The sequence below is a fragment of the Lolium rigidum genome, chromosome 7, assembly GCF_022539505.1.
Source record: "Lolium rigidum isolate FL_2022 chromosome 7, APGP_CSIRO_Lrig_0.1, whole genome shotgun sequence".
Classification (NCBI taxonomy): domain Eukaryota; kingdom Viridiplantae; phylum Streptophyta; class Magnoliopsida; order Poales; family Poaceae; genus Lolium; species Lolium rigidum.
In genome coordinates this window covers 123,548,595-123,555,827 of record NC_061514.1, presented here as the reverse complement: position 1 = coordinate 123,555,827, position 7,233 = coordinate 123,548,595, and positions in this window count along the sequence as shown.

Below are 7,233 nucleotides of genomic sequence, written 5' to 3'. Positions count from 1 at the left end.
AAAGGTGGCAAGTCAAGCATATCATAAAGTTTCTTAGGCATAACAGAAATACTTGCACCAAGATCACATAAAGCATTACAATCAAAATCATTGACCTTCATTTTAATGATGGGCTCCCAACCATCTTCCAACTTCCTAGGGATAGAAGCTTCAAGTTTTAATTCCTCTTCCCTAGCTTTAATGAGAGCATTTGTAATATGTTTTGTAAAGGCCAAGTTTATAGCACTAGCATTAGGACTTCTAGCAAGTTTTTGCAAGAACTTAATAACTTCAGAAATATGACAATTATCAAAATCAAAACCATTATGATCTAAAGCAATGGGACCATTGTCCCCAACACTTTGAAAAATTTCAGCACTTTTATCACAAACAGTTTCAGCAGTTTCAGGCAATTTTGCACGCTTTATAGTAGAAGTAGAAACATTGCCAACACCAATTATTTTACCATTGATAGTAGGAGGTTTAGCAACATGTGAAGCATCAACATTACTAGTGGTGGTAATAGTCCAAACTCTAGCTATATTATTCTCTTTAGCAAGTTTTTCTTCTCTTTCCCACCTAGCATGCAATTCAGCCATCATCCTAATATTGTCATTAATTCGAACTTGGATAGCATTTGCTGTAGCAAATGACTTAGTATCTTTAACTTCATTAGGCATAACTTTCAGTTTTAAAAGATCAACATCAAGAGCAAGACTATCAACCTTAGAAGCAAGAACATCAATTTTACCAAACTTTTCCTCAACAGATTTGTTAAAAGTGGTTTGTGTACTAATAAATTCTTTAAGCATGACTTCAAGATCAGAGGGTACACTCCTACTATTGTTGTAAGAATTACCATAAGAATTACCATAACCATTACCACTATTAGAAGGATATGGCCTATAGTTGTTGTTACCAAAATTATTCCTATAAGCATTGTTGTTGAAATTATTATTTTTAATGAAGTTCACATCAACATGCTCTTCTTGAGCAACCAATGAAGCTAAAGGAACATTATTAGGATCAACATGAGATTTACCATTAACAAGCATAGACATAATAACATCAATCTTATCACTCAAGGAAGAGGTTTCTTCAACAGAATTTACCTTCTTACCTTGAGGAGTCCTTTCAAGTGTGCCATTCAGAGTAGTTGATCATCATATCATCAAGAAGCTTTGTTGCAGCACCCAAAGTGATGGACATAAAAGTACCTCCAGCAGCTGAATCCAATAGGTTCCTTGAAGAAAAATTTAATCCTGCATAAAAGGTTTGGATGATCATCCAAGTAGTTAGTCCATGGGTAGGGCAATTCTTTACCAAATATTTCATTCTCTCCCATGCTTGGGCAACATGTTCATTATCCAATTGCTTAAAGTTCATAATGCTACTTCTCAAAGATATAATTTTAGCAGGAGGATAATATTTTCCAATGAAAGCATATTTACATTTAGTCCATGAGCTAATAATATTTTTAGGCAAAGATAGCAACCAATCTTTAGCTCTTCCTCTCAAGGAGAAAGGAAACAATTTTAGTTTTATAATATCCCCATCTATATCCTTATACTTTTGCATTTCACAAAGTTCAACAAAATTATTAAGATGGGCAGCAGCATCATCAGTACTAACACCAGAAAATTGCTCTCTCATAACAAGGTTTAGTAAAGCTGGTTTAATTTCATAAAATTCTGCTGTAGAAGCATGTGGAGCAATAGGAGTGCATATGAAATCATTATTATTTGTGCTAGTGAAGTCACACAACTTAGTGTTCTCGGGAGTACTCATTTTAGCAATAATAAAAATAAATAAAGCAAAACCGAATTAAATAAAGTAAAACAAGTAACTAATTTTTTTGTGTTTTTGATATAAAGAAAGCAAACAAGACAGAAAATAAAATAAAACAAGACAATAAACAAAGTAAAGAGATTGGGTGTGAGAGACTCCCCTTGCAGCGTGTCTTGATCTCCCCGGCAACGGCGCCAGAAAAGTAGCTGCTTGTGACGGTAAAGCACACGTCCGTTGGGAACCCCAAGAGGAAGGTATGATGAGTACAACAACGAGTTTTCCCTCGCAAGAAACCAAGGTTATCGAACCAGTAGGAGATGAAGATCACGTGAAGGTTGTTGGTAAAGGAGTGTAGTGCGGCGCAACACCAGGGATTCCGGTGCCAACGTGGAACCTGCACAACACAATCAAGCTACTTTGCCCCAACTTAACAGTGAGGTTGTCAATCTCACCGGCTTGCTGAAAACAAAGGATTAAACGTATGGTGTGGAAAATGATGTTTGCTTGCAGAAAACAAAAGAGAACAATGATTGCAGTAGGTTGTATTTCAGATGTAAAAGAATGGACCGGGGTCCATAGTTCACTAGTGGTGTCTCTCCAAATAGATAAATAACATGTTGGGTAAACAAATTACAGTTGGGCAACTGACAAATAGAGAGGGCATAACAATGCACATACATATCATGATGACTACTATGAGATTTACTTAGGGCATTACGACAAAGAACATAGACCGCCATCCAGCATGCACATATGCCTAAAAAGTCCACCTTCGGGTTAGCATCCGCACCCCTTCCAGTATTAAGTTGCAAGCAACAGACAATTGCATTAAGTACTGTACGTAATGTAAACAATACAAATATCCTTAGACAAAGCATTGATGTTTTATCCCTAGTGGTAACAGCACATCCACAACCTTAGAGGTTGCTGTCACTCCCTGCATTCAATGGAGACATGAACCCACTATCTAGCATAAATACTCCCTCTTGGAGTCACAAGTATCAACTTGGCCAGAGCCTCTACTAGCAACGGAGAGCATGCAAGATCATAAACAACACATATATGATAGATCAATAATCAACTTGACATAGTATTCCATATTCATCGGATCCCAACAAACACAACATGTAGCATTACAAATAGATGATCTTGATCATGATAGGCAGCTCACAAGATCTAAACATGATAGCACAATAGGAGAAGAAAACCATCTAGCTACCGCTATGGACCCGTAGTCCAAGGATGAACTACTCACGCATCAGTCCGGAGGCGGGCATGGTGATGTAGAGCCCTCCGGTGATGATTCCCCTCTCCGGCAGGGTGCCGGAGGAGATCTTTTGAACCCCCCGAGTTAGGGTTGACGGCGGCGGCGTCTCTGGAACTGTTCTGATATTTTGGCTCTCGGTCTAGGGTTTTCGGGACGAAGGAATAAATAGGCGAAGGGGCAGCGTCGGGGGAGCCAGGGGGCTCCCTCCCCACGTCTCGGCGCGGCAGTGGGGCCCCCCGCGCCGCCATATGGGGAGGGCCCCCTGCTGGCCTTCCTCGACTCCTCTTTGGTCTTCTGGAACACTCCATGGAAAATAGGGCCGTGGGCTTTTGTTTCGTCCAATTCCGAGAATATTTGTAAAACAACTTTTCTGAAATCAAAAACAGCAGAAAACGAGAACCGGCACTCGTGGCATCTTGTTAATAGGTTAGTCCCAGAAAATGCATAAAAACATTATAAAGTGTGAATAAAACATGTAGGTATTGTCATAAAACTAGCATGGAACATAAGAAATTATAGATACGTTGGAGACGTATCAATGACTGGGAAGAAGCTGTACATAATGAGATGGACTCGATTCTTTCTAACGTAACTTGGGAGATATCAGAACGATCCCATGAATGCAAGTCTGTGGGCTGCAAATGGGTGTGCAAGAAGAAGCTAAAGCCTGATGGTACTATTGAGAAGTAGAAGGCGCGTCTTGTAGCGAAAGGCTACACATAGAGAGAAGGTGAAGATTACTTCGACACCTATTCACCTATCGCTATACTTACCACCATTCGAGTACTACTGTCCAAGGTTGCCTCCTATGGTCTTATCGTTCATCAAATGGGCGCAAAGACAACTTTTCTTAATGGAGAGTTGGAAGAGGAAATCTATATAGATCAACCTGATGGGTTTGTAGTAAAAGGTGAAGAAAGAAAGATGTGCAAGTTGCTGAAATATTTATATGGCCTGAAACAAACACCTAAGCAATGGCATGAGAAGTTTGATAGAACTTTAACTTTTGTAGACTTTGTTGTTAATGAGGCTGACAAGTGCATGTACTATCGCCATGGTGGGGGCGAAGGGGTTATAATATGTTTGCATGTGGATGATATTCTGATCTTTGGTACAAACATGGAAGTAATAAACGAAGTCAAGTCTTTTTTATCAAATAGCTTTGATATGAAAGATCTGATAGAAGCTGATGTGATCCTGAACATCGATGACTGCTACCATCTAGCCACAGAATTCTTAAATATTCGCCTTGAGCACAATTTCCGTGAAGCAAATTCTGTGGCTCACGAAATTGCTAGGAATGCCCGGAATAATGATCAGCAAGTGTGGCTTGAGGAGCCACCCGATTTTATTTTGCCTTTTCTAGTTAAAGATGTAATTTTGGTTTTAAATGAATAAAGAGAGGTTTTACCGTCAAAAAGATGAGCGGTGCTTGAATCAAAAATGCAGTAACTACTAGACTAGTTATACGACAGTTTATAACTTGTAACTAATCATTCACTCATTCATTCGAAACAAATCACGATCTCAGCAGAATGTCAAAAACGGGCGGGCCACACAACCATCACGGTGATAAGTTGACTTGCAAGCCAGGCAAATGTTCCGGAGGTGGTCGCACCTCCATCTTCTTCTCCGATCCCTAATCCTCGCATCGCATGGCCGCATCCACTCGATCCACGCCCACCGCCCTTACCAAGAAATCATCGAAGCCGTTTGCCATAAAGACCACCGCTGAATCCACTGCCGTCGTTGCCCCCTCAAACCACCGCGCCGCCCATCCCCGCACCTCCGCGCTCGAAAACCGCCGCCGGCGGCTTGCTCCGCAGGGGCAGGGGTAGGGGACGACGAGGAGACTGGAGGTGGGGCATGTGAGGCCACCAGTGGCGACACGGTTCGAGGATGTAGGCGGCGGCCATGCGCGTGAGTAGATGGAGGCGGCTGTGCGCGAGGAGATGGCGTTGGGTTCTAGAACTGGAGCTCGCGCTGCGGAGCGGACTGAGATCCTGTGCCTCGCTGTTGGCAAGGCACGCAGCGCCTTGACCCCGGGAGCGGATTCCTACGGGACCTTATGGCGCCAGGACCCAATCGGCCGCCGTCAAATATCGCTGGAGATGCTCACATTCGTTGACCGCTGTACGCTAGTGGCAGTGTATTTGTACCGGGTGATACTATCTTGTCAGGTATTCACACTATTTGGTGTACCTTTTGAGCCCCACAGTTTGTACAACAGCATGCAAAGATGGTACCGGGTGTACTTCAGTCCCTGGCAAAAGTACACAGCCCCTGTCATGTAGTACACAGCCGGACCTCGTCTGTACCTGGTTAATGCACTTAGGTTGGTAAATGGTTTTGAATTTTCAATTTGATGCATCTTGATTTCGAAAAACTTGTCTGAACGAAAAATGTTCGTCTCCTTTTTCTCAACGTAATGTGTATAAAAATCGCCGGCCACCTATAAAGTTCTTTGAAAACACATGAAGAGTATCCATTAGATAATTGCTAGAGTTCACTACACGTGTTAGAGCATCTTCAACAGGGCGCGCTATATCAGGCGCTGTATATTTGGATTTACACCGCGCGCTATGCGGATGCAGCACGCGGCGACAACTTTAGCAGATGCGCTAAACCGCCACGTCAAAATGCAGCGTTGGATTCGACTTTTTACAGATGCGCTAAAATGCCGCGGCAAAAACAACATTTTCACACAATTGCATACGTAAATAGATCAAACAAAATTTAAAAATAAACTGGAAATATAAATATATTGCAAAGTTCAACCCATATTTTCTACAACCATATTTATTAAAAACTAGACTACACTACTTGGAATTCTCGTTAGGAACCAATCCCATGAGTGGGTTTATTATTCAACCGACCCATGGATACATAGTTGATAAACAATCTCGGCCATCGTTATAGTAGATTTCATCCATAAGGTCCTCTAGAAGCCAAATAAAAGATCTGTGCGTTTTGGTGTGAGTATCCACCGCTGTCGTGTCCCGCATGGTGTGATCCGCAAGAGTGTGTATCCCACGTTTGACTAGTAATGTTCTGTAGTCGCATGACAAGCTATCCGTACCCGTTCTCGTTAGGAACCAATCCTAGGAGTCGGTTTATTTTTTAACCAATCCTTGGATATATAGTTGATAAACAACCCCGGTCATAGTTATAGTAGATTTCATTCATAAGGTCCTCCATAAGCTACCTAAAAGATCTGTGCGCTTTGGTGTGAGTATCCACCGTTGTCGTGTCCCGCATGGTGTGATCCGCAAGGGTGTGTACACCATATTTGACTAGTAAAGTTCTGGAGTCGCAAGACAAGCTATCCATACACATTCTCATTAGGAACCTATCCCAGGAGTGGGTTTAGTATTGAACCGACCCTTGGATACATAGTTGATAAACAATCCCGGTCATAGTTATAGTAGATTTCATCCATAAGGTACTCTAGAAGACAACTAAAGGATCCGTGCACTTTGGTGTGAGTATCCACCGTTCTCGTGTACCGTGTGATGTGACCGCAAGACTGTATCCCACATTTGACTAGTAAAGTTCTATAGTCGCATGACAAGCTATCTGTACCCGTTCTTGTTAGGAATCAATTCTAGGAGTGTGTGCATCGCCTCATAACTAACCACGTGATAGACGAACCCAATGCATTGATATCGAGCTAATATCTTAGTCAAATTTATCCTAAATTTGTAATATAGGTATCCACCTCGACGTGGAACACATTGGTATCCTAATCTTGGGTCCGAGAAGTTCCTTTTCAAGTTAATAACATATCCATGCATGCATCTCATAGGATCCATGTGCTTTGCTGTGAGTATCCACAGTTGTCGTGTCCCGCATGATGTGACCCACAAGAGTGTATATCCCACATTTTACTAGTATAGTTGTGTAGTCGCATTACAAGGTATCCGTACCCTTCATCGTCGGAAACCAATCCCATGCATAGTTTTTATTTTAACCGACCCTTGGATACATAGTTGATAAACAATCCCGGTCATAGTTATAGTAGATTGCCCATGAGGTCCTCTAGAAGCCAACTAAACATTCCCTGCGCTTTGGTGTGAGTATCCACCGTTGACGTGTGATATGATCCGCAAGAGTGTGTATCCACATTTGACCAATAAAGTTTTGTAGTCGCGGGACAAGGTATCCGTACACATTCTCGTTAGGAACCTATCCCAGGAGTG